General features: G+C 43.6%; 1 protein-coding gene across 2 annotated transcripts in view; it reads left to right on the forward strand.

The window, feature by feature from the left end:
- The window catches only part of LOC126259832 (OCIA domain-containing protein 1-like), a 60,172-nt gene extending 33,220 nt beyond the window's left edge, over positions 1-26,952 (forward strand). The window contains exon 7 of one of the 2 annotated variants that reach the window (XR_007546564.1): positions 26,516-26,952. The gene's annotated coding sequence lies outside the window, so the exon portion shown is untranslated. The remainder of the gene's footprint in view (positions 1-26,515) is intronic. The other variant, XM_049956876.1, reaches the window with a different exon arrangement.
- Positions 26,953-27,307: the final 355 nt, after the last annotated feature.

A 27,307-nucleotide genomic window follows, 5' to 3' on the forward strand; every position in this document is an offset into this window, starting at 1 on the left:
GTCTGGCTCTAGTTGCATCCGACTTACATTTGCATTTGTTTCAAACAATCGTGTTGGAAGAACATCCGCAACTGAGCATGAGTATTATAGCAGAGGTTTAAAATACCGCTTCAGTTGTAAGTTACTTTATTTTCACACAACCGGTTTTGGACTGTTATAAGCCCATCCTCAGATGTCATACTAGAAATAGCAAAAGACGGGAGATAATTTTCACATGCCGCAACACACATGAAAAACAAAAACTTTTAAAAATCATTTTGAAACTGCCAGTTGGGCTAGGTTTTGTGAAACGGATGTCAATGTGCAAGTGGCACCAGACAGTACTAGGTAATATATACAAATGGTATCATGACTCTTAAGCTGTGCTGCGGTCCCTGAGCACCACGTGTACCAGGTGTGGTGTGCTGCCTATGAGCACAGAACAGGGAGTAGCGGATGCGAACGAGGAGGCAAATTGGCAAACCGGAGTGGCAAAAGTGCTGCAATCTGTTGACGGAGAAAAGAACGCAGGACCACTAGCCCGGATGTTCAAAATTTGAATTTATTGGTTTACATTTAAAATGAAAGAAAAAACAAAAAAATTATATAAAAGATGTACGATATAAGCTGAAGGTGCATTATGCGTAGTAAAGGAGCGTATTGAACAGGTTGGTCCAGAACTGTGGTAAAACACAGTTTTTTTGTTTTTTGTGTGTGTTGCAGCATTTGAAAATTATTTCCCATCTTCTGCTATTTCTGGTACAACACCTGAGGATGTGCTTACAACAGTCCGAAACCAGTCATGTGAAAGTAAAGTAACTTGCAACTGTAGCAGTATTTTCAACCTCTGTTCCATTTTGTTTTCTCATCTCAGGAAATTTTTTGCTGTCCAGACTTTGCTAGTGATGATGAAATAAAGGTAAACATCCAAAACTGGTTTCAGTCACAGGTGGCCAAATTCGGTGAAGTGGGTATGTTGCAGTTAGTGCCAGGATATGATGCCTTAATTTGCAATGTGAATCTGTTGAAAAGTAGTTTAAGATCTGTAGATTTTTCTGTAATAAAATACAAATGAAAACAAATTGCTGATATTTGTTAGTTACATTCTTGATCACCTTTCTAGTTTTATCAAGTTTTGGGTATAGTTTAAGTGTAATGTCTGATAGTTGCGAGACCTTGAGGAAAATTAAATTTCCACCAGCTGACTACCATAATCTTTCACAAAAACCATGTGGGTGTAAATGCCATTTTCATCGTCACATCCCAACACAGGTTCTCTCACCAGTTTTGGATGAAAGTGTGGCCTTCATGGTGTAATCACGATGTCACTACAGTGTGGTCTGAGATCTGCTAAGTTAACTTTAACAGAGTGGGAGGGCGAAGATCTCCTCGGATGCTTACACCCAAACCTCCAGATGATAAGACTCTCAGATCGGTATCAAATGTTGTATGTCAGTAGAGTATCAACTGAAACACCAATTTAGTTCGTGCTATAGGCTGTCGTGTAGTAGAAGGTGCATAAACGGTAATTAAAAGTAACAACGGAACTAAGAAGCACAGGAAAAGCATATCACTGAGTCAGTGTTTTGTAGATTTCTAATGGGTGTGTTTGTAGAGCACATGGTTGTCATACCAAGGGTCCTACATTCAATTCCCACTGATGATTTTTTTAAATCTGATAATGCATGAAACTGTTGTATAGGAGAACATTTTCCTAACTTATAAAAGGACTTTTCGGAGTTTGTTGCAATGTTTCACGTTGTTAGTTGAAAGTAACAAACACATAGAGTACATTTGTGTAGGTAGGCATGGTGTTCTGTTGCACATGTCCATCAGAACTCCACACCTATACAAATGTACTCTGCAGGTTTGCTGTTTTCAACTAATGAAGCGAAAGCAGACTGCCAAAAGAACATTGCTGTCAACTCTGAAAAGTCCTTTTACAAGTGACAAAAATGTTTTCCTGACTGTCTTGGCTCTCGCACTGACCATTTTCAGGTACCCTTGTGAGACTTTTTCCCATAGAGATGTCACCCCTCCCCCCACCCTCATGGACTGTTCACTGTTCCCCAACTGTTCCAAAGGTCTTCATAAAAATTCTTCCAGAAGATTCTCGAACATTCCTGCTGGTGCTCGAGGGTGCTGTCTTCGCATAGCCGTTAAGGACTCGCTGCTTCTCAGCAGGGTGTGAGCAAGTGTGATTCCATTTGGAGTGCTGGCCCACACTCTGATGTCCACGTGACATCATGCCTTGTGTGTTGTTATTAGTAAAATTTGTCTCCTTTCCTCACAGCTATGTGACTGTTTGCATTAATAAAATTTTATAGCCATGACAACATCATTGTTTTAAACTTTGTATGAAACTTTTAGTAGAGTTAATAGTCTGTATTTATGGCATTTAAAACATGCTTACAGTATTTGGTAGCAACTTTCCAAATAGAACAGTTAGTAATTATTAGTAATTATAGCTAATGGAAAGAAAGTTTTACCTTCTTTATATTGCCGTTTCTTGATTACATTTTTTTGTGGTCAGTAATGCTGACTTTACAATGATTACTTCATTTGAGTAAGACATAGTTCTTGTACAGCATTTACCCAGTAAGTTGTGTTTATGTGTTCAACAGTGCAAAATGATCAGAATGTATCCCGTGATGACTTTTAAAGTTTCGTAACAAGAATTATGTTTAAAGCACTTTTGCAGACATATTCACAGCATCATAGGCCACATTATGTTCATGTGTTGTATCTAGTATTATACAGGAACAATATTATGGGAAGGATAGATTGCTCACATAAAGATGTTGAGTAGCAGATGGCCCATCTGCAACTTAACCTCTCTGCTATGTGGTGAGTAGCAATCTATCCTTTCCACAATATTGTCATTGTTCCATCTTGTATTTTCCATTGTTTGATTATACAGAAGCAGTTTGTCTTGCATTTTGTAGTTCGGGGAAGCTTACTGCGGCAGCGAATAACTTGCATTCTTATGAGCTTGGTACAATGAAAATTCTGCATAATGCTTTTGACGGACGACAGTTTCTGTATAGGGGAAACCGCTACACTGAGGTGACAGAATGCTTGAGATACCTCCTAATATCGTGTCAGCCCTCCATTTGCCTGCTGTAGTGTAGCAGCTTGACATGGCATGGACTCAGCATCATTGGAAGCCCCCCCTGCGGGTCCGGGGATTAGAATAGGCCCGAGGTATTCCTGCCTGTCGTAAGAGGCGACTAAAAGGAGACCATCCCCCTCACGGGGGTAGTTAGCGCCTGCGTCCGGGGACGGACGGTTTCCCGACCTATAATCGTGGTCTTTTTGGTTTTTCACTTCTCGTTTCTTCATTCCTTTTGTTGGTTCCTTTCTTTGCTCTTCTCCACTTCACTGTCTTCCTTACTCTTTCCCTTGACTTCTCCTTGCCTTCTCATTGCCTTTTTCTCCTTGCCTTCTCCTTGCCTTCTCCTTGCCTTCTCCTTGCCTTCTCCTTGCCTTCTCCTTGCCTTCTCCTTGCCTTCTCCTTGCCTTCTCCTTGCCTTCTCCTTGCCTCCTTCTCCTTGCTTTCTCATTGCCTTCTTCTCCTTGCCTTCTCTGGTCTCTGCCTCGGCGTTTGAGACAGTCTGTCCTCTTTCTCCCTCTCTCTTCTTTTTCCTCTTCTTCCTTCCTCCCTGTGCGTGTCTGAAGGCCGACCCACGCGTTCGCACGCGTAGCCGGTGACGGGGTAACGCGTAAGTCCCCGCCCTGGGTAGACATGTAAGGCACGCGCGTACCCCCTGGTAAAGGCCAGGCCCGGGGAGGGGTGATTGCCTGAGCTGATACCTTCTGACCATGCCGATTGGTCCCTCCGTCTGTTTCTCGGGAGGTGTGACCTGAGGTGTAAACATTCACCTAAGGCGGGAGTGCCCTCTGAGAGGGTCCCCACAAGGAAGGAGCGCGCCATCGGAGACGCTGGCAATCATGGGGGATTCCTCCGCAATGGATTCTACTCCATCGCTTTCGACTTCGACCCACAAACGGAAACGTGACCAGCCAACAGTGACAAAAATACTACCGCCTGCCCCACAGTTCCTCGTCGTTTCTCGATCTGAGGAAGGCAAGGATTTTTCCTCCGTCAACCCTTTCGTTATCCAGAAGGGCGTCGATGCCATAGCTGGATCTGTCAAATCTTGTACCAGATTGCGTAACGGTACCCTATTACTCGAAACTGAGAGCGCCTTTCAGGCACAAAAACTGCTTCGGGCCACACTCCTTTACACATTCCCTGTCCGGGTGGAGGCTCACCGAACTTTGAATTCGTCTCGTGGTGTGGTCTATACTAGATCCCTCGACGGCTTGACTGACGAGGAGATTCAATCTTTCCTCGCTGAGCAGGGCGTGACGGCTGTCCATAGGGTCATGAAAAAGGTCAACAATGACCTTGTACCGACCCGGACACTTTTCTTAACCTTCGATAGTGTTAAGCTGCCATCGCGCATCAAGGCGGGCTACGAGGTCATTTCAGTTCGCCCCTATGTCCCGACACCTACGCGCTGCTACCAGTGTCAGCGTTTCAATCACACTCGACAGTCTTGTTCCAATGCGGCTAAATGTGTCACTTGTGGCAGGGATGCCCATGAGGGTGACTGTCCACCTCCGTCTCCTCGTTGTGTGAACTGTCAGGGTGACCATGCCGCATCCTCCCGCGACTGTCCTGTCTATAAGGAAGAACGCTGTATCCAGGAAATTCGAGTCAAAGAGAAAGTGTCCACCTCGGCTGCTCGCAAGCTATTGGCTAGTAGGAAGCCCACGCTGCTCCCAGCGGGGAAATACAGCACTGTCCTCGCCTCTCCTCGGACTACCCGGGAGGTAGCAACCCAGACATGCGATCTGACCTTCAGCACCACGGTCGTCCGTTCGGCCAGTGCTAAGATCGCGCGGTCGACGTCTCCTCTTCCTCCCATCACCCCACAGACACCAGCCACTTCCTCAGCTTCTGCTCAGTCGAAGACCCCGAAGTCAGATGCACGGGCCTTCAAGAAGGAACCATCCCGTGCAGACTTCCTCCGTTCCTCGACCTCCCAGCCTTCGACCGGTACTTCCACCAAACGTCCTTCTAAAAAGGCGCATAGGAAGCACAGTTCTCCTTCTCCGCCGCGGCGCCTTTCTTCTCCTGCGCCACCCAGCGGTTGCCGCCCCAGGCCGTCATCCGTTTCGCCTGGCCGCACCGCTGGTCGCCGAACATCTGGCCGTTCACCGGCGGAGGAAGCTCCCCCTCCCGGCCATCCTCCTGAGATGGCCGATGACCCTATAGACCCCATGGACGATGACTGTCTGCCTCCTGCTAGCGGCGGCAGTGCTCGCTCGAAGCCAGGCCCTAAGCGGCCTTCGAGGTGACCCCTTCTCTCATCTTCCTTTTCTTACGATGGCACTTATTAACTGGAATATTCGCAGCATTCGCTCCAACCGAGAGGACTTGAAGTTGCTGCTCCGCTCGCATCGTCCGCTCGTCGTAGCCCTCCAGGAAACGAAGCTACGCCCATGCGATCAAATTGCCTTGGCACACTACACCTCTGTGCGTTTTGACCTACCCCCTGTGGTAGGTATCCCAGCTCATGGAGGGGTTATGTTGCTGGTCCGGGATGATATTTACTACGATCCCATCACGTTGCACACCGGCCTGCAGGCAGTAGCCATCCGCATTACTCTCCCAACTTTCACGTTTTCCTTTTGTACCGTTTACGCTCCATCGTCATCTGCCGTTACCAGGGCAGACATGACGCAACTTATTACTCAGCTACCTGCACCATTTTTGTTAACTGGAGACTTCAATGCCCACCATCCTCTTTGGGGCTCTCCAGCATCCTGCCCGAGGGGCTCCTTGTTAGCAGACCTTTTCAACCAGCTCAATCTTGTCTGCCTCAATACTGGCGCCCCTACTTTTCTTTCGGACACATCTCATACCTATTCCCATTTAGACCTCTCTATATGTACTCCCCAACTTGCACGCCGGTTTGAGTGGTATGCACTTGCTGATGCATATTCGAGCGACCACTTCCCGTGTGTTATCCATCTCCTGCAGCATACTCCCTCTCCGTGCTCCTCTCGTTGGACCATCTCCAAGGCAGACTGGGGGCTCTTCTCTTCCAGGGCGACCTTTCAGGATCAAACCTTCACAAGCTGCTATCGTCAGGTCGCACACCTCACGGAAGTCATTCTCGCTGCTGCTGAATATTCCATCCCTCACCCTACTTCTTCTCCACGTCGCGTACCGGTCCCCTGGTGGACCGCAGCATGTAGGGACGCTTTACGTGCTCGTCGACGTGCTTTACGCACCTTTCAACGCCACCCTACAGTGGCGAATTGCATTAATTATAAACGATTACGTGCTCAGTGTCGTCGTATTATTAAAGAAAGCCAGCTGGGCTGCTTTCACCAGCACCTTCAACAGTTCTACTCCTTCTTCTGTTGTCTGGGGTAGCCTGCGCCGGCTATCTGGCACTAAGGTCCACTCCCCAGTTTCTGGCTTGAAGGTCGCGAATGAAGTCCTTGTGGCCCCTGAGGCTGTCTCCAATGCCTTCGGCCGCTTTTTCGCCGAGGTTTCGAGCTCCGCTCATTACCACCCTGCCTTCCTCCCCCGCAAACAGGCAGAGGAGGCGAGGCCACCTAACTTCCGCTCCTCGAAACGTGAAGGTTATAATGCCCCATTCACCATGCGGGAACTGGAAAACGCACTTGGCCGATCACGGTCCTCCGCTCCAGGGCCTGATTCTATTCATATCCAGATGCTGAAGAACCTTTCTCCTGCGGGTAAAGGTTTTCTTCTTCGTACTTACAATCGCATCTGGATTGAGGGACATGTTCCCGCATGCTGGCGCGAGTCTATTGTTGTCCCGATTCCTAAGCCGGGGAAGGACAAGCACTTGCCTTCCAGTTATCGACCTATCTCGCTTACCAGCTGTGTCTGTAAAGTGATGGAGCGAATGGTTAACTCTCGATTGGTTTGGCTGCTCGAGTCTCGACGCCTACTTACCAATGTACAATGTGGATTTCGAAGGCGCCGCTCTGCTGTCGACCATCTGGTTACCTTGTCGACCTTCATCATGAATAACTTCTTGCGGAAGCGCCCGACCGCGGCTGTGTTCTTTGATTTGGAGAAGGCTTACGACACCTGTTGGAGGGCGGGCATTCTCCGCACCATGCATACGTGGGGCTTTCGCGGTCGCCTCCCTCTTTTTATTCGTTCCTTTTTAATGGATAGACAGTTTCGGGTGCGTGTGGGTTCTGTCCTGTCCGACACCTTTCGCCAGGAGAATGGGGTGCCACAGGGCTCAGTTTTGAGCGTCGCTCTCTTCGCCATCGCGATCAATCCAATAATGGATTGCCTCCCAGCTGATGTATCAGGCTCCCTTTTCGTGGACGATTTTACCATCTATTGCAGCGCGCAGTGTCCACGTGTCCTGGAGCGCTGTCTTCAGCGTTCTCTTGACCGTCTTTACTCTTGGAGTGTCGCCAATGGCTTCCGTTTTTCTGCCGAGAAGACGGTCTGTATTAACTTCTGGCGCTACAAAGAGTTTCTCCCACCGTCCTTACGACTCGGTCCCGTTGCTCTCCCACTCGTGGAGACAATCAAATTTTTAGGCCTTACCTTTGACAGGAAACTTAGCTGGTCTCCACATGTGTCATATTTGGCCGCCCGTTGTACCCGTTCTTTAAATGTCCTCCGTGTTCTCAGTGGTATGTCGTGGGGAGCGGATCGAACCGTCCTACTTCGTCTATATCGGTCGATCGTCCGCTCCAAGCTGGATTATGGGAGCTTCGTATACTCCTCTGCACGGCCATCCATCTTACGCCGCCTCAACTCCATACAACATCGGGGTTTACGACTTGCGATCGGAGCATTTTATACCAGTCCCGTAGAGAGTCTTCATGCTGACGCTGGCGAATTGCCACTCACCTACCGGCGCGATATACTGCTTTGTCGGTATGCCTGTCGGCTACTGTCAATGCCCGACCATCCTTCCTATCGTTCCTTTTTTGACGACTCTCTTGACTTTCAATACGGGTTGTATGTCTCTGCCTTGCTACCCCCTGGAGTTCGCTTTCGTCGCCTCCTTCAACACCTTCATTTTTCACTCCCTGCAACCTTTCGAGTGGGCGAGAGCCGCACGCCACCTTGGCTCCAGGCTCAGGTCCGCGTTCACCTCGACCTCAGCTCGCTCCCAAAAGAGGTCACCCCCGGTTCGGTCTACCACTCCCGTTTTTTGGAACTTCGTTCGAAGTTCAACAACATGACTTTCATTTATACAGATGGCTCTAAGACCAATGACGGGGTCGGGTGTTCCTTTATTGTCGGGGCACAAAGTTTCCAATACCGGCTCCATGGCCATTGTTCGGTCTTCACAGCTGAGCTCTTTGCCCTCTCCCAGGCTGTTCTGTACATCTGCCGCCACCGACATTCTGCTTATGTCGTCTGCTCAGATTCCCTGAGCGCCATCCAGAGCCTCAGTGATCCGTACCCGGTTCACCCTTTCGTACACCGGATCCAACGCTCTCTTCAGCAGCTGGTGGACGTCGGTACGCCGGTTAGCTTTATGTGGGTTCCTGGCCATGTCGGTATCCCTGGGAACGAAGCTGCAGATGCCGCGGCCAAGGCTGCGGTCCTCCAGCCTCGGACAGCTTCTTGTTGTGTCCCTTCGTCCGATTTTAGCAGGGTCATTTGTCGGCGCGTTGTGTCGCTGTGGCATGCCGATTGGGCTGCACTTACCGACAACAAGCTTCGGGCCTTAAAACCTCTTCCCGTGGCTTGGACGTCCTCCTCACGCCCTTCTCGGCGGGAGGAGGTCGTTTTAGCAAGGTTAAGAATTGGACACTGCCGGTTCAGCCATCGCCATCTGCTGACGGCTGCGCCGGCGCCGTTCTGCCCATGTGGGCACTTGCTGACGGTTAGTCACATTTTAATGTCCTGTCCCGATCTTAAAACACTGCGCCTCGATCTTAACCTGCCTACTACTTTAGATGCCATTTTAGCGGATGACCCACGAGCAGCTGCTCGTGTTCTTTGTTTTATCAATTTGACAAACCTCGCTAAGGACATTTGATGATGTTTTTTAATCCTATGCCTGTCAGTCTGTCTTTTATTGTGTTTTCCCTTTTAGTTGTTGTTGTCAACTTGTGCCTCGCGGTGCATTCTTAGAGTAGTCAGGGCGCTAATGACCATTGAAGTTGTGCGCCCGAAAACCACAAAAAAAAAAAAAAAAAAAAAAAAAAAATCATTGGAAGCCCCTGAAAAAATAATGAGTCACGCTGCTGCTGTAGCCGTTCATAATTGTGAAAGTGTTGCCTGTGCAGGTTTTTGTGCAAGAAATGACCTCGGTTATGACCCATAAATGACTGATGGGCTTCATGTCAAGCGGTCAGGGCCAAATCATTCACTGGCATTGTCCAGAATGTTCTTCAAACCAGTCATGAGCAATCGTGTCCTGGTGACACGGTGGATTATCATCCATAAAAATTCCATTGTGGTTGGGAACATGAAGTCCATGAATGGCTGCAAATGATCTCTAAGTAGCCAAACATAACCATTTCCAGTCAGACATTGGTTCAATTGGACCAGGGACCCATTCCATTTCTTATAAACACAGCTCACACCACTACCGAGCCACCACTAGTTTGCGCAGTGTCTTGTTGAAAGTTTGGGTTCATGGCTCTACCATAAGCTCTTACCAACTGAAATTGGGGCTCATCATAGCAGACCACAGTTTTCCAGTAGTCTAGGAGCCAATGTATATGTTTACAAGTCCGGGAGAGATGCTGCAGGTGATGGTGTGCTATTAGCAAAGGCACTCACGTCATTTGTCTGCTGCCACAGCTCATTAGTGCCAAAGTTTACTGCACTGTCCTAGTGGATGTGTTTGTTGTACATCCCACATTGATTTCTGCTGTTATTTCACCCAGTGTTGTCTGTCTGTTTGCACTGATAACTCTACATAAACACAAGTGAAGCGCATCAACCACTGCGTTGTCCATGGTGAGAGGGAAATGCCTGAAATTTGGTGTTCTCAGCTCAATCTTGACGCTGTGAGTCTCAGGATATTGAATTCCCTAACGATTTCCAAAACGAAATGTCCCATGTTGTTACCTCCAACTACATTGCACATTCAGATTCTGTTAATTCCTGTTGTGCAGCCATAATCATGTCGGAAATCCTCTCACATGAATCATTTGAGTACAAATGACAACCAACTTGTGTATGCAATACTACTGCCTTCTGTATTTATGTATATCGCTATCCCATGATTTTTGTCACCTCACTGTCTAAAGAGGACTTCCAGTTGACAATAATCAAATTTTACTGAAGACATCTTACAGCAAAATACAACTGTAGTCAAATTATCATGAAAATCTTTGAATTTATGCAACTCGAGCATCGCAATCCTAGTATTTTCTTTTAAGAATTCAAGCAAGCAGTTTGCTTCCTGTTTTTTCTGTATATTATTGTAATCATTTCTAGCTTCAAATGAGAAGGTTGTGTTATTGTTCATCTACATCTACATACATACTCCACTAGCCACCAAGTGGTATGGTGGAAGGCACTATTCGTGCCAAAGTCATATTTCCTCCCCTCTGTTCCATGCGAATTTCGCAAAGGAAAACCAACTATCTGAATGCCTCATTATGAGTGTGTGTCCTCAAGTTAGGGCTCATCAGCAAGCTTCTGAGTGTTATGAATTCTTTAGATGCCTGTATATGTGGGCACAGGGTCATATTCTGTGTCACTATTACATTCATTTTTACTTCAGTTTTCCGAGCATCTCAACAATGAATGCAATAGTCTGTACTTACATGGAGGGGTAGAAATATGTTTGAAACACCTTGGGTTTTTAGGTATTTTGATTGCCAAAGGTTTTAGTATCTGGCAGCTATCGACATTCATGCACAATAAAACAATAAGGTGCTCCTTGCTTTTTTTTTTTACTATCACATCAGTTTTCACCATCGAAAGTAGAAATCTTGTCTGGCATGAAATTAAAGAGTATGTCTGTTTCATCAGCATTAAAATGTTGTGTTATTCATAGCTGGTTGTGAGATTGGGGAGAGTCTGTATCTATTGATGAGGTACGGTGTGTGTGCTGGTCTACACTTCCACTCTCCCCTTATTCTGCTTTATACACAACACCGTGCCACTCTCAAAATTTATCATTTCAAGCATTGAGTGGTGGTGATGTTTGGTTTGTGGGGTGCTCAGCTGCACAGCCATCAGTGCTGATGACGACGACGATGATGACCATGAAATAATGAGGACCACACAAACACCCAGTCCCTACGCAGAGAAAATCCCCAACCCAGCTTGGAATCGAACCCGTGATCCAGAGGCAGCAACACTAGCTACTAGACCACGAGCTGCGGACATTCCAACTTTGAAAGCCTTGAAAGTTTCAACCCCTAACCACAAAGCCACTTGTAGAACCATTTCCTGTAAAGTTGTTCAGTTTATGGGGATATTTGTGACATGAGCTTGTTGAAGCCCAATTATTAAAACTGCTCTATTTCGTCATAGGTTTCATCAGCAATTTTCACATGCTTCAGCAGCTTCTATTATGGATGATTAGTTTTTCAGTACAGTGGTGAGTAGAAGGGGCCAGTTCCAGTTCCTCAGCTAGCTCCGTCCAACTCATATGAGGATTGGACTCTAATAATCAAAACTTTTTCTTCAGTAGAAATCTTTTTCCACGTCTGTGCCATTCACTGAAAAGTCTTCAAAACCTTGATACTGGTGACCTACACTTCTCTACATTTCACTGCCGTCTGCTATATCCACTGTTGTTTTCGCTACAGCTCATCAACATTTGCTTATGTTAAAAACAATAAAATGGCACCAACAAGACAGATAGCAAACACAATGTGCATTACATCTCAGGTGACTTGAACGCTGACCCTGACATGTGATGTGACTCAAGCCAGCATGACCTTTCGGAGCAAACCCACAGAAGGGAAAATGAAGCGTCTACATGCATTTCCTTAAATATTATAAAGAGGGAAATAATTGATTAGGGTTCCAGAAATAAGACAAATATATGAGCATTACATGGACAAAATCATTGTCTAGAGGAAACGTAGTACAGAGAAAAATTTAGCATTGTGTGTATGGATTGTTGTTCAGGACTGGAAAATATGGGCATAATGTAGAGGAATTATGGGGGGGGGGGGAAGTGAGGGGGGGGGGGAATATAATAAAGAGGTTTCACTGTACGTGGAACGATGAAGACACAGCATACCATTCTGTCTGTCATTTCATCACACAATTTCTTCTTCTTCTTTATTTTTATTTTTTTATAAATCTACAGTGAAACACCAGTTTTACATTTTTGTGTTGTACAGACCTTAAACATGCTAAACAGAGAAGAATTAACAATTGAGGAAAATGTTAAAACCTCAAAATATGAGAAAAAAATATTTAATTGGTGCATTTGATTAAAAATAGTAATCCTCTCCAATACATTGTAAAAAATCTGTATAAGGAAGGAACTTAAATGTACAATACGATGCTTATACAATAATTTGTGGTAGTGAATTTCATCACAGATGTGTAACAACAAGCAAAAGCTCATCAAAAATTGAAATTGATATTTGGGGGAAAGGTAATTGAGCTATTTTCCAACATGCTACAGTCACAAGTTATATGTGAAAACATGCTGTTTTGAGAGAGTTTTCCTTTGTGCTCATGCAGAAAAAAGCAAAAAATGATGAACATGGTGAATTAAACCGGAAATGTCACAGCAGTCAAGTTGTTAAACAATAACAAAAAATGCGGACATTTGCTTAATTACAAACTTCGTCACCATTGCTATTATTGTTTAACTTGTTTCTTACAAGGCACACTTCATATGCTTACCACCATTAAAGTGCTACTTTAGGCTCGATGAGAGAAACAGAGACATGAAAAAATGAGCTTACTCCCCCAATTGACTTCCCAAACTTCTTAGGAGTCAGCACAGTGAATTTCTGTATACTTCGTAAAATGTAAAAGAAAGCTAAAGTGCTACAGTTTTATTCCATGCCTTCTATCTATGCTACCAATCTTTGCGATCTACAGTGTGTGTTGAAAACTGTGTATTTGATTACTGTACATAGTTGCTGCACCTGTACAATGTCAGATTTGAACACAAAAGTTTTTAAAATGTGCTATCGCAAAACCCTTGTTCTATTTCTGTGTGACACCTCTGCCATAGCACATGATCTGCACAAAAGTGTATTATCAGTACTTCACAAGCTTCTTTAATCCGTATCTGCAATCCCATTGTTGAAGAGCCACTCCTCTCCACACATCCAGCAGGCGAGCTCATTTTAGTAAATGTCTAGAATAGCACCAGTGGCATACTTACTTGTTTCGTGCAGGAATGTTGTCAGCACTGCTGCGAGATGTGATGGAAGCAAAAGGTGTGTCAGCTGTTTGTGTAGGGCAGCCAATGAGAGAGCAGCAGGAAGATGACATGTTTCAAAATAATACATTTGGAAGGAAGGGCAACCATAGCTGTAAATGAGGGTTATTAATTTAATTGTTCCTTGTGTGAGCCACATTTGTTTAAAGTGTGCTATTATTTTAAACTGTTATATATATATAGAAGGAAACATTCCACGTGGGAAAAAACATATCTAAAAACAAAGATGATGTGACTTACCAAACGAAAGCGCTGGCACGTCGATAGACACACAGACATACACACAAAATTCAAGCTTTCGCAACAAACTGTTGCCTCATCAGGAAAGAGGGAAGGAGAGGGAAAGACGAAAGGCTGTGGGTTTTAAGGGAGAGGGTAAGGAGTCATTCCAATCCCGGGAGCGGAAAGACTTACCTTAGGGGGAAAAAAGGACGGGTATACACTCGCGCGCACACACACACACACACACACATCTATCCATCCACATATATACAGACACAAGCAGACACATTTAAAGACAAAGAGTTTGTGCAGAGGCAAAGATGTTGAATGACAGGTGAGGTATGAGTGGCGGCAACTTGAAATTAGCGGAGATTGAGGCCTGGTGGGTAACGGGAGGAGAGGATATATTGAAGAGCAAGTTCCCATCTCCGGAGTTCGGATAGGTTGGTGTTGGTCGGAAGTATCCAGATAACCTGGACGGTGTAACACTGTGCCAAGATGTGCTGGCTGTGCACCAAGGCATGTTTAGCCACAGGGTGATCCTCATTACCAACAAACACTGTCTGCCTGTGTCCATTCATGCGAATGGACAGTTTGTTGCTGGTCATTCCCACATAGAATGCATCACAGTGTAGGCAGGTCAGTTGGTAAATCACGTGGGTGCTTTGACACGTGGCTCTGCCTTTGATCATGTACACCTTCCGGGTTACAGGACTGGAGTAGGTGGTGGGAGGGTGCATGGGACAGGTTTTACACTGGGGGCGGTTACAAGGATAGGAGCCAGAGGGTAGGGAAGGTGGTTTGGGGATTTCATAGGGATGAACTAACAGGTTACGAAGGTTAGGTGGATGGCGGAAAGACACTCTTGGTGGAGTGGGGAGGATTTCATGAAGGATGGATCTCATTTCAGGGCAGGATTTGAGGAAGTCGTATCCCTGCTGGAGAGCCACATTCAGAGTCTGGTCCAGTCCCGGAAAGTATCCTGTCACAAGTGGGGAACTTTTGTGGTTCTTCTGTGGGAGGTTCTGGGTTTGAGGGGGTGAGGAAGTGGCTCTGGTTATTTGCTTCTGTACCAGGTCGGGAGGGTAGTTACGGGATGCGAAAGCTGTTGTCAGGTTGTTGGTGTAATGGTTCAGGGATTCCGGACTGGAGCAGATTTGTTTGCCACGAAGACCTAGGCTGTAGGGAAGGGACCGTTTGATGTGGAATGGGTGGCAGCTGTCATAATGCAGGTACTGTTGCTTGTTGGTGGGTTTGATGTGGACGGACGTGTGAAGCTGGCCATTGGACAGATGGAGGTCAACGTAAAGGAAAGTGGCGTGGGATTTGGAGTAGGACCAGGTGAATCTGATGGAACCAAAGGAGTTGAGGTTGGAGAGGAAATTCTGGAGTTCTTCTTCACTGTGAGTCCAGATCATGAAGATGTCATCAATAAATCTGTACCAAACTTTGGGTTGGCAGGCCTGGGTAACCAAGAAGGCTTCCTCTAGGCGACCCATGAATAGGTTGGCGTACGAGGGGGCCATCCTGGTACCCATGGCTGTTCCCTTTAATTGTTGGTATGTCTGGCCTTCAAAAGTGAAGAAGTTGTGGGTCAGGATGAAGCTGGCTAAGGTAATGAGGAAAGAGGTTTTAGGTAGGGTGGCAGGTGATCGGCGTGAAAGGAAATGCTCCATCGCAGCGAGGCCCTGGACGTGCGGAATATTTGTGTATAAGGAAGTGGCATCAATGGTTACAAGGATGGTTTCCTGATGCGGCAACAGTTTGTTGCGAAAGCTTGAATTTTGTGTGTATGTTTGTGTGTCTATCGACGTGCCAGCGCTTTCGTTTGGTAAGTCACATCATCTTTGTTTAAACATTCCACGTAGGAAAAATATATCTAAAAACACAGATGATGTGACTTACCGAACGAAAGTGCTGGCAGGTCGATAGACACACAAACATACACACAAAATTCAAGCTTTCGCAACAAACTGTTGCCTCATCAGGAAAGAGGGAAGGAGAGGGAAAGACGAAAGGATGTGGGTTTTAAGGGAGAGGGTAAGGAGTCATTCCAATCCCAGGAGCGGAAAGACTTACCTTAGGGGGAAAAAAGGAAAAAAGGACAGGTATTCACTCCCACACATACACATATCCATCCGCACATATAAAAAAAATAAAAAAAGACACGGTGAACTATTTCTCTGCAAGCCTCAAAGAAAACCGGTGAACTATTTCTCTGCAATGTGTTGCTACACAGTCAATCTGAACACTGAGTTAACAGATCAATGTTTTTTGAGTGAATCATGGGTGGAGGCAGGTGGATCAATGTTTTTTGAGTGAATCATGGGTGGAGGCAGGTGGATCAATGTTTTTTAATTAAATCATGGGAGGAGGTCAGTGGATCAGTGTTTATTAATGTATCAAATGCGCGACTATTATGAATAAACATTGAGCCACCTTCCTTCTCCCATGACACAGTTAAAAAACACTGATCCACTTACAGTATACTCACACAGATTGATTGTGTACCACCTCCACATTTGATACATTTTTGTGTTTCTGCAATTAATCAATGAGACATGCACCAACATCTGTCCACTTTATACACTCACTGCCATAATCACAAAACATTTTTCTAGAAACTCACTAATATACTGAAAAACGGCAAAGAAGTCAATGGTTTCAATTTCGGTACTACATTGCCCCTCTCCTCGCCTCTCATTGGCTATACAAAATTGTTGCACTGCCAATCTATGAGCAATCAGATAAGCACCACTGTGACTGCCAGTAGCCCTGATCTAGACTTTAAGCAGTCATTTTATGTGTGTTGTGTGGCTTGGTGGCTGCGTTGGCTGATGTAACAGGTCGCCAGCCAATAAGAGCAATTACAGTCTGGAAATGGCCAATGTTTCCTTGATTCTGACGGCACAGTTTCTTCAAGACTCAGGGTTTGAATTTAAAAGGTTGACGATTGGTATTATGCTGAATACAGTACATTAGAAATAGGCACAAAAAGATTTGGCTGAATTATAAGTGACACAAGAAAAGGTGGGGGCTGGGCCCATTCATCACATGTTGGCTCGGTCCAGAACATCGACTGGCCTGTTTTTCCACTGCTGCTGCAACCTAGCAGTAGTTGTATTATATTTGCATGATGAAGCTAAATGTTGCAAATTGTGTTGGCAATGCCGATCATGGATTAGGTTAGTATTTACTCCCTCACATCTCCTAAGTCTGCAACGGCCTAAAACATTCCCTTAATTTTGGCACCCGCGGTGCAAACTGCCTTTCTTTTGTGACACATATAACTTGTTCAGTCACATCGAATGTCAGTAGGAAGACAACTGGATGAAGTCTCATGGGATGTTAAGCAACATAGAATTGATGTAAACCTTATGAGGAAGAAATGTAAAAGTGCGAAATTTTTAGCATTGATCTTATAGATTATTCACAGGGGCTATGAATTTATGGTGCAGAATTGTGAAGAACATAAAATAGGAGAATATAAAATCGAAGTTCAAATTTAATAATATACATCTACATCTACATTTATACTCCGCAAGCCACCCAACGGTGTGTGGCGGAGGCCACTTTACGTGCCACTGTCATTACCTCCCTTTCCTGTTCCAGTCGCGTATGGTTCGCGGGAAGAACGACTGTCTGAAAGCTTCTGTGCGCGCTCTAATCTCTCTAATTTTACATTTGTGATCTCCTCGGGAGGTATAAGTAGGGGGAAGCAATATATTCGATACCTCATCCAGAAACGCACCCTCTCGAAACCTGGCGAGCAAGCTACACCGCGATGCAGAGCGCCTCTCTTGCAGAGTCTGCCACTTGAGTTTGCTAAACATCTCCGTAACGCTATCACGGTTACCAAATAACCCTGTGACGAAACGCACCGCTCTTCTTTGGATCTTCTCTACCTCCTCCGTCAACCCGATCTGGCACGGATCCCACACTGATGAGCAATACTCAAGTATAGGTCAAACGAGTGTTTTGTAAGCCACCTCCTTTGTTGATGGACTACATTTTCTGAGCACTCTCCCAATGAATCTCAACCTGATACCTGCCTTACCAACAATTAATTTTGTATGATCGTTCCACTTCAAATCATTCCGCACGCATACTCCCAGATATTTTACAGATGTAACTGCTACCAGTGTTTGTTCCGCTATCATATAATCATACAATAAAGGATCCTTCTTTCTATGTATTCGCAATACATTACATTTGTCTATGTTAAGGGACAGTTGCCACTCCCTGCACCAAGTGCCTATCCGCTGCAGATCTTCCTGCATTTCGCTACAATTTTCTAATGCTGCAACTTCTCTGTATACTACAGCATCATCCGCGAAAAGCTGCATGGAACTTCCGACACTATCTACCAGGTCATTTATATATATTGTGAAAAGCAATGGTCCCATAACACTCCCCTGTGGCACACCAGAGGTTAATTTAACGTCTGTAGACGTCTCTCCATTGATAACAACATGCTGTGTTCTGTTTGCTAAAAACTCTTCAATCCAGCCACACAGCTGGTCTGATATTCCGTAGACTCTTACTTTGTTTATCAGGCGACAGTGCGGAACTGTATCGAACGCCTTCCGGAAGTCAAGAAAAATAGCATCTACCTGGGAGCCTGTATCTAATATTTTCTGGGTCTCATGAACAAATAACGCGAGTTGGGTCTCACACGATCGCTGTTTCCGGAATCCATGTTGATTCCTACATAGTAGATTCTGGGTTTCCAAAAACGACATGATACTCGAGCAAAAAACATGTTCTAAAATTCTACAACAGATCGACGTCAGAGATATAGGTCTATAGTTTTGCACATCTGCTCGACGACCCTTCTTGAAGACTGGGACTACCTGTGCTCTTTTCCAATCATTTGGAACCCTCGAGTGATTCCAGTTGCTTTTCTATTCCTTGGACACTTATTTCGATGTCAGCCATTTTTTCGTTTGTGCGAGGATTTAGGTAAGGAACTGCAGTGCGGTCTTCCTCTGTGAAACAGCTTTGGAAAAAGGTGCTTAGTATTTCAGCTTTACGCGTGTCATCTTCTGTTTCAATGCCATCATTATCCCGGAGTGTCTGGATATGCTGTTTCGAGCCACTTACTGATTTAACGTAAGACCAGAACTTCCTAGGATTTTCTGTCAAGTCGGTGCATAGAATTTTACTTTCGAATTCACTGAACGCTTCACGCATAGCCCTCCTTACGCTAACTTTGACATCGTTTAGCTTCTGTTTCTCTGAGAGGTTTTGGCTGCGTTTAAACTTTGAGTGAAGCTCTCTTTGCTTTCGCAGTAGTTTCCTAACTTTGTTGTTGTACCACGGTGGGTTTTTCCCGTCCCTCACAGTTTTACTCGGCACGTACCTGTCTAAAACGCATTTTACGATTGCCTTGAACTTTTTCCATAAACACTCAACATTGTCAGTGTCGGAACAGAAATTTTCGTTTTGATCTGTTTGGTAGTCTGAAATCTGCCTTCTATTACTCTTTCTAAACAGATAAACCTTCCTTCCTTTTTTTATATTCCTATTAACTTCCATATTCAGGGATGCTGCAACAGCCTTATGATCACTGATTCCCTGTTCTGCACATACAGAGTCGAAAAGTTCGGGTCTGTTTGTTATCAGTAGGTCCAAGATGTTATCTCCACGAGTTGGTTCTCTGTTTAATTGCTCGAGGTAATTTTCGGATAGTGCACTCAGTATAATGTCACTCGATGCTCTGTCCCTACCACCCGTCCTAAACATCTGAGTGTCCCAGTCTATATCTGGTAAATTGAAATCTCCACCTAAGACTATAGCATGCTGAGAAAATTTATGTGAAATGTATTCCAAGTTTTCTCTCAGTTGTTCTGCCACTAATGCTGCTGAGTCGGGAGGTAGGTAAAAGGAGCCAATTATTAACCTAGCTCGGTTGTTGAGTGTAACCTCCACCCATAATAATTCACAGGAACTATCCACTTCTACTTCACTACAGGATAAACTACTACTAACAGCGACGAACACTCCACCACCGGTTGCATGCAATCTATCCTTTCTAAACACCGTCTGTACCTTTGTAAAAATTGCTGCTACTAATCATGATTTTTGTTTAATTTGTATCTTGCTCGACACTTTTCTTGGAAATACTTCCTATAAAGTAGTGACAGGACACAACAATACCATCTGATGGCCATTTTTGATGTGTTTTTTTTTAATGATTTATTTTTCCAAATTTGTTCTCTATTTTTTCCTCATGCCATAGTTTTCAGTGTAATGTTGAAAATTGAAATCATACCTATCAGTTATATTTTTTGCACAATATTGCTGTGTCCTTCAGTCATTATAAGAATTGGTATACCAGGTCTTGGTGCTGTTTTCAGTTATTTCTAACACACAGTCCAATTTCCAGTCTAAAAAAAAAGTTACTTACCTGGCGAATTTTCTCATGCAAAGTTCTTATACACATTAGATATTCATTCAGGAATTCAGGAGAGCACAACTATAATGTACCGTTTTCATCTTTACAAATAGAATATTTGCTTTTTCAAGAACCTCAGTCAGCCTTTTTCCAAAATGGTCTTTCCTTTCTTCTATTAACAGTTTTTAAGTTTTCAACGATTGAAGATGGCTGCTGTTGGGAAGCAAGAAGCCATATTTAGATGCGAACACAGTGTTTTTCAACATTATCTTCTTGTCTTATCCAGTTTGACCAAGGCAAAACCTGCAGAACACAATTCTTATTTTTATAGCATATAAACCATAACTAGAAAATTGCTCAGCTCTTTTATGTTCACTAATAGCGATGTGATACCACACTAGGTAATGCTATAAATACAACCTCTGACAAAGTTAAGTGAATAGTCCTGTAAGATGAACTATGAACTACAGTTACCTTACTGTCCTTTGAAATAGTCACCTCCCAGAACTATGCACCAGAGATCTGTGATACATGTTCTGGAAACTTTTCATGAAGTCTTCCTTTGGGATGGTATTCAGGAGCTGCCTCATGTGGTGTTGTGTCTCAGGAATATCGTCAAATCTCTTCCCTTTCAAAGCGAGTTCGAGTCGAGGGAATATTAGGAAGCCTGGGGGATTGAGATCTGGTGAGTATGGTGGATGCTCAAGTTGCACCACCCCCTTTTTTTGCCAGGAACTGTTTGACGATATTGGCTGTGTGTGGGTGAACGTTGTCATGAACAAAAAACCAGGAACCTTGTTGTGCGTACTGGTGTCATACCCTGTGTAGATGTTACATGAAATGGTTCAGAATTTCAACGTACTGTGCAGCATTCGTTGTTGTTCCCTCAGGTAAAACTTCCTTTTGGATAATGATGTGACTATTGAAAGAGATGATGAGCATCGTTTTGATGCAGCATGTTTTGGCTCTGACCTTTTTCCGATGAGGTGATGTTGGAGAACACCATTCCATGCTTTGCCGTTTCATTTCAGGGTTGTACTGGAGACACCAGGTTTCATCCTCATTGACAATACAGTTCAAGAAATTGGTTGTCACATCCACTGCTTTGACAAAATCCTGTGAAGTCTCTGAACGTGCCTGCTTTTGGTCATCAGTCCAGTGATGGAGCAGAAGACGACAACATGTTTTCCTCTTTCCTAACTCCTGGATAAGGATTTGTCAAACGGATTCATGGTTCATCTGCTATCATGTGCACAGATAATCGATGGGCGTTCGTGATTAATGTCCTCACTTTCTCAATGTCTTTGTCGCTGACGGTGGTTGCCGTCATCCACTACGGGGATTGTCGGAAACCCTTTCCCGGCCTTGTCGAAAACGGCCAAACCTCTCGTTCACACACATCATGGACAGTGCTTGATCGCCGTAAATACGTACCAGCATTGCATGCATTTCTTTCAGTGTCTTGCCAATCTTAGCACAAAATTTTAAATTGATCCTTTGCTCGTTCATTGTCCTGTTCTCAGTTGAGAACCAATACACTAAACAAGCAATTCATTCAACAGGTCTAACGCAGAACACCAACTATGCTCAATGGAACTACGGTGAGGGCAGGTTGTCAACACCGGCCGCTGCGCAGGTGCAGCGTTGTGAGCCGCCACTGTTGCCCGATCAACTGTTCTGACTTCATTCACCGAACTTTATTATCAGAGGTTGTAGAACCAAACTTAACTATCCACATTACTTCATTCAATGGTGGTAGGTCCCCCATTTCAGAGAGGTTCACTGCCATTTGTGGAATATATCTTGTACAGTCCCTTCACCCAGCTGACAGTTGGCATAACACCATAGCATCACTTACAGCTGCAAGTGCATTCTTACACACATTCTCTTTCTGAATAGGTATGTGCCAGATGTGATAAAACCAGTAACTACACCGCTCTCCCCCCTCCACCAAACCTCTGATTCTTAACAATCAAACTTCAGCTGAAAGCGAACTGTTCACAAATTTCATTGTCTGTGACATCACATCTCCTGAATTGTGTGTCATACAGTGATATAATTTTGCAGGTGCCTTCAGTGGATAGTGTTTGCAAAATGAGTTGTGACTAGAGCTGGTAGGAAAGAAATAATAAATTAAAATGTCTTTGCCTGATGCTGAAGTTTTACTGCATGATAGTGGAAATATAGCTAGGGATAATCTTAATAATCTTTTTTTCTTTCGTTATTTTGCAGGGAGTGTCAATGAGAAAAAGTTTCAGAAAGGTTTGAAATTAAGTGTAAAATTTGTTGGACATTTCTAAGTGCTCTCATTCTTGAGTACTGCAATAATATAGTTTGGGTAATTTAAGCAATGCAAATTATACTGCTGCAATACATACACACAGTTTCTAACTTTAATACTTGTCTTATCGTATTAAAGGTTTAACTTAAGATTTTTAAATTCAGTCGGTAATTTCATGAAATACTTAAAAATCAAAATTTTGTTGCCCTTGGAAGCCATTAAATAGGCAATCTGCAAATGTAACTAGATTAGCTTCTAGCAGTTTAGTATTAGGGATTGATGCATAAGTTTATAGTATTTTTGTTTTTGCGTGTTAATATTGTGGTTGCTATGGGTTTGTCTATTGGTTGTTATGTTTTACATGTAGTTCACTGTTGGAGATAGTGACTGGAGCTGTGGATGCTAGAAAATGGAGTGCCAAGTGGAGAAATCAATATGTGTCCGACATGCGCTTCTGTTTGATTTTAGTTGAGGGGTAACAGCAGTGGAAGCAGCCAGAAATATTGTGCCCTGTATGGAGATAGTGCCATTGGACAGAACATGCCACGAAAATGGTTTTCTTGTTTTAAGGAGATCGTTTTGACACTGATTCTCTAGGGTCAGAAACACCTTCGGGGTTTGATGAATGTTGTTTAAATGAATTAATCCACAATGATCTTGGTCAGTGGACTCGAGAACTGGCAAAGATGATGAACTGTGATGATTCCATCACCATGTGACATTTGCATGCAGTATGGAAGGATCAAAAATGGGTGTGTGTATGCCAAGTGCTCTAAGCCAAAATCACAAAAATCAGCAGGTGGTCATGTGTGCATCTCTGTTTGCTCATCCTCAATTGGCTTGTGAACAACACCGACCATTTCTATGCTATTTCATTACAGGTTTTATGCAAATATAAGGAAAAGAAAGGAGTGGTTGAGCCCAAACAAAATGGCAACTCTCCGTAGAAAGACCTTTGCACAGTCACAGAAGATTATGTTATGCATCAGGCGGCACAGTGACAGTGTGGTATATTGCAAATTGCTTCCCTGAGGTGTAACCATTGCTGCTGACATTTATTGTCAATGATTGAGGCATCTTGTGGACACGGTCCAAAAAAATGACCAGGAAGATTGCGTGAAGTGATGCTCACAATAATGCCCACCCTCATTCTGCTAGACTGACAAAAAACATTATACAAGAGTTGGATTGGGAAGTCATTTTGCACCAACCTTATTCGTGTGATCTTGCACCCTCAGATTTTCACCTTTTCCACACTCTGTCAAACAGCCTTCAAAGAACTTCCTTAATGGATGAAAATGTGCTCTGAATATAGCTTGACAAGTTTTTTGCTTCAAAACCACATGATTTCTACAATCACAGAATCAAAAAGCATTGATAGACTGTTGTAAATAGTGAAGGAGAATATATTATTGATGACTAAAGTCTCTGTTACATGTATGTATTGTCTTTATTAAACTTGTGGAAAAATGCTATGAACTTGTGCACCAACCCTATAATATAGACACCAGTATCTGTAAATATTTACACCTGCCAAAAGCCTCAGTAACCCACTTTTTACCGTGTGGATCGCTGTAGGACATGCAGCAAGTGAATCATTGAAGTCCTGGAAGAAAACGTTCGCCTGACCAGTAATGCTACCTCCTCTGTCCTGGACGCTTTTGCCTTCAGATGTTGCATGCCAAACATGCCAACATTCAGCTGTCCAATGGAACATAAAAACATGAATCATCTGAAAAGGCCATCTATCACCACCAAGAAGAGCGTAGCGTTCCAAAGGATTGGAAAAGGGCACAGGTCATCCCCGTTTTCAAGAAGGGACGTCGAACAGGTGTGCAGAACTATAGACCTATATCTCTAACGTCGATCAGCTGTAGAATTTTGGAACACGTATTATGTTAGAGTATAATTACTTTTCTGGTGACTAGAAATCTACTCTGTAGGAATCAGCATGGGTTTCGAAAAACACGGTCGTGTGAAACCCAGCTCGCGCTATTCGTCCATGAGATTCAGAGGGCCATAGACACGGGTTCACAGGTAGATGCCGTGTTTCTTGACTTCCGCAAGGCGTTCGATACAGTTCCCCACAGTCGTTTAATGAACAAAGTAAGAGCATAGGGACTATCAGACCAATTGTGTGATTGGATTGAAGAGTTCCTAGATAACAGAACGCAGCATGTCATTCTCAATGGAGAGAAGTCTTCCGAAGTAAGAGTGATTTCAGGTGTGCCACAGGGGAGTGTCGTAGGACCGTTGCTATTCACAATATACATAAATGACCTTGTGGATGACATCGGAAGTTCACTGCGACTTTTTGCAGATGATGCTGTGGTATATCAAGAGGTTGTAACAATGGAAAATTGTACTGAAATGCAGGAACGATCTGCAGCGAATTGAAGCATGGTGCAGGGAATGGCAATTGAATCTCAATGTAGACAAGTGTAATGTGCTGCGAATACATAGAAAGATAGATCCCTTATCACTTAGCTACAAAATAGGTCAGCAACTGGAAGCAGTTAATTCCATAAATTATCTGGGAGTACACATTAGGAGTGATTTAAAATGGAATGATCATATAAAGTTGATCGTTGGTAAAGCAGATGCCAGACTGAAATTCATTGGAAGAATCCTAAGGAAATGCAATCCGAAAACAAAGGAAGTAGGTTACAGTACGCTTGTTTGCCCACTGCTTTAATACTGCTCAGCAGTGTGGGATCCGTACCAGATAGGGTTGATAGAAGAGATAGAGAAGATCCAACGGAGAGCAGCGCGCTTTGTTACAGGTTCATTTAGTAATCGCGAAAGTGTTACGGAGATGATAGATAAACTCCAGAGGAAGACTCTGCAGGAGAGATGCTCAGTAGCTCTGTACGGGCTTTTGTTGAAGTTTCGAGAACATACCTTCACCAAAGAGTCAAGCAGTATATTGCTCCCTCCTACGTACATCTCGCGAAGAGACCATGAGGATAAAATCAGAGAGATTAGAGCCCACACAGAAGCATACCGACAATCCTTCTTTCCACGAACAATACAAGAGGGAATAGAAGGAAGAACCGATAGAGGTACTCAAGGTACCCTCCGCCACACACCGTCAGGTGGCTTGCGGAGTATGGATGTAGATGTAGATGTAGAAGAGTGGCAGTATTGGCACGCCGATTTCTGTCTTCATTGCTGATAAACAGTAGTCTGCATGGGTGCTTGAACCAGGTGCCTGCTGCGGAGGCCCATGTGCTGCAACAGTGTCCACTGAATGGTCGTTGAGGAGGCATTGTCAGTAGTCTCATTGTCCATACGGGTGATCAGTTGCCCACCACTTACATGTGTATTTGCCAGTACCTGTGCTGCACCACAGTTGCTACAACTCTGGTTTTGGGCAGTGATGTTTTGCCACGAGTGGTATACTTTAACCAAAGTGACACAAGAACAGTTTACAAACTTAGCCATTTCAGAAATGCTTCCACCTTTGGCTTGGAAACCAGTGATCATGCCCTTGGATGTCAGATAAATTGCTTCGTTTCTGCTTTGACAATGACTACAATGTTTTCCACGCCCTACTGGCATACTTTATATCCCCTCTACTGCTAGTGTTGTCGCCTGCAGTCTAAAAGTGCTTATTGCATGTTGACACCGAGCATAGGCAGTGGTCACATTAATCTAACTGGACCGTGTAGTAGGTTATTTTGAAGCACTAATTTATCGCAGATGTTACTTTTTGAGATTGCTGTAACTAAGTACACAAACTAGAGTTAGAATCGAAGTACCGTAGATGAGATATATGTAAAAATTCATCCCACTAACCAGATCAGCCAGTGTGCTTTCATTCTATACACTTAGAATGGCAAAATTGGTCCGTACGTGGGGTCACCTTCCCATTCCTGGAATTTATGCACTAACCTCTCTGCTGTTTCAAGAAATGGGAATAACTATGAAGACCACTTTGTGATTGCAGAAATAAAGAAAAGTAGTATTTTTCCATAGTCAGTGTTAAGAGCATTTTTATTTATGTAACTGATTTTAAGATATTAAATCTCATTTCCAATAATACAGTGTTATGTATTAAAAGGAACTGTACTTGTCTTATTTGACAAAATGTACAAATGTTTATTGCAGTATTTTCTGTATTAAGATCTAATTGTTCTTGTGGGAGTGCAAGTTTTTACAAAACAGAGGGTGAGAAATGAGGTAATCTAACTTATTTCAAATGTTTGTTTTCCTTATTTTCAGATTTGCTCCGTTGCGGTCTTCATGTGCAGATTTTTTAGATTGTCTTTTATGAGGTATTCGGCAATAAATTGTTTGGCTATATTTTAGCAGAAAATATTTTTGAGTGATTGTTATTATGATGAATATTTGCAATTGACCAACATATATGGTAATTTTCCACAAAGTTATTTCAAATACATTGATACAATCTTATCTTCTGTTTACTCCAGTATTTGTTTATTGTCCAGGATACAGAAAAGAATGGTTTCAGCAAGAAGGTTTACCCTTTGAAACAAAGTTTTTTGTTTGATGTTTGCAGATGTAATTCTCATTGTCTATTGGCTTTAAACTTTTATTTTTATACTTGAATCCTTATTGCTGTCAAAACAAATATGAACACCAGTTAAGCAAGTTTCAAAATGAAGTTGAGAGCAGTAAACCCTGCCTCCTAATGTGTGTTAACTATAATTAAATCTTGTGAAATTTAACACATTGCTGTTTTTATCTGTCCTCCATGATTGGATGAAGAGAGTAGCTGAAGTTACAGGAAGCTGTATATAATATATTTATTGTTTTGTGCTTTATCCAAAGTGCAGTCTTCAGATTTTGGTGAACTTATTGTATGCCTTTCAAATTGTTTTCATGCTGCAGAGATTTCATTTTCTTAAAAACTGTCAAGTTTTGGGTCCGATGCCGTAGTATGGTGACGTTACTCATTTTTCATTGATGAACAAGTAAGACTGCTTAATACAAGGCCTGGCATAAGGTTAAGCACCTGGAAAACATGGTCAGATGCCAATGTAACTTCGTAAA

Source organism: Schistocerca nitens, chromosome 5 (genome assembly GCF_023898315.1).
Source record: "Schistocerca nitens isolate TAMUIC-IGC-003100 chromosome 5, iqSchNite1.1, whole genome shotgun sequence".
Taxonomy (NCBI): domain Eukaryota; kingdom Metazoa; phylum Arthropoda; class Insecta; order Orthoptera; family Acrididae; genus Schistocerca; species Schistocerca nitens.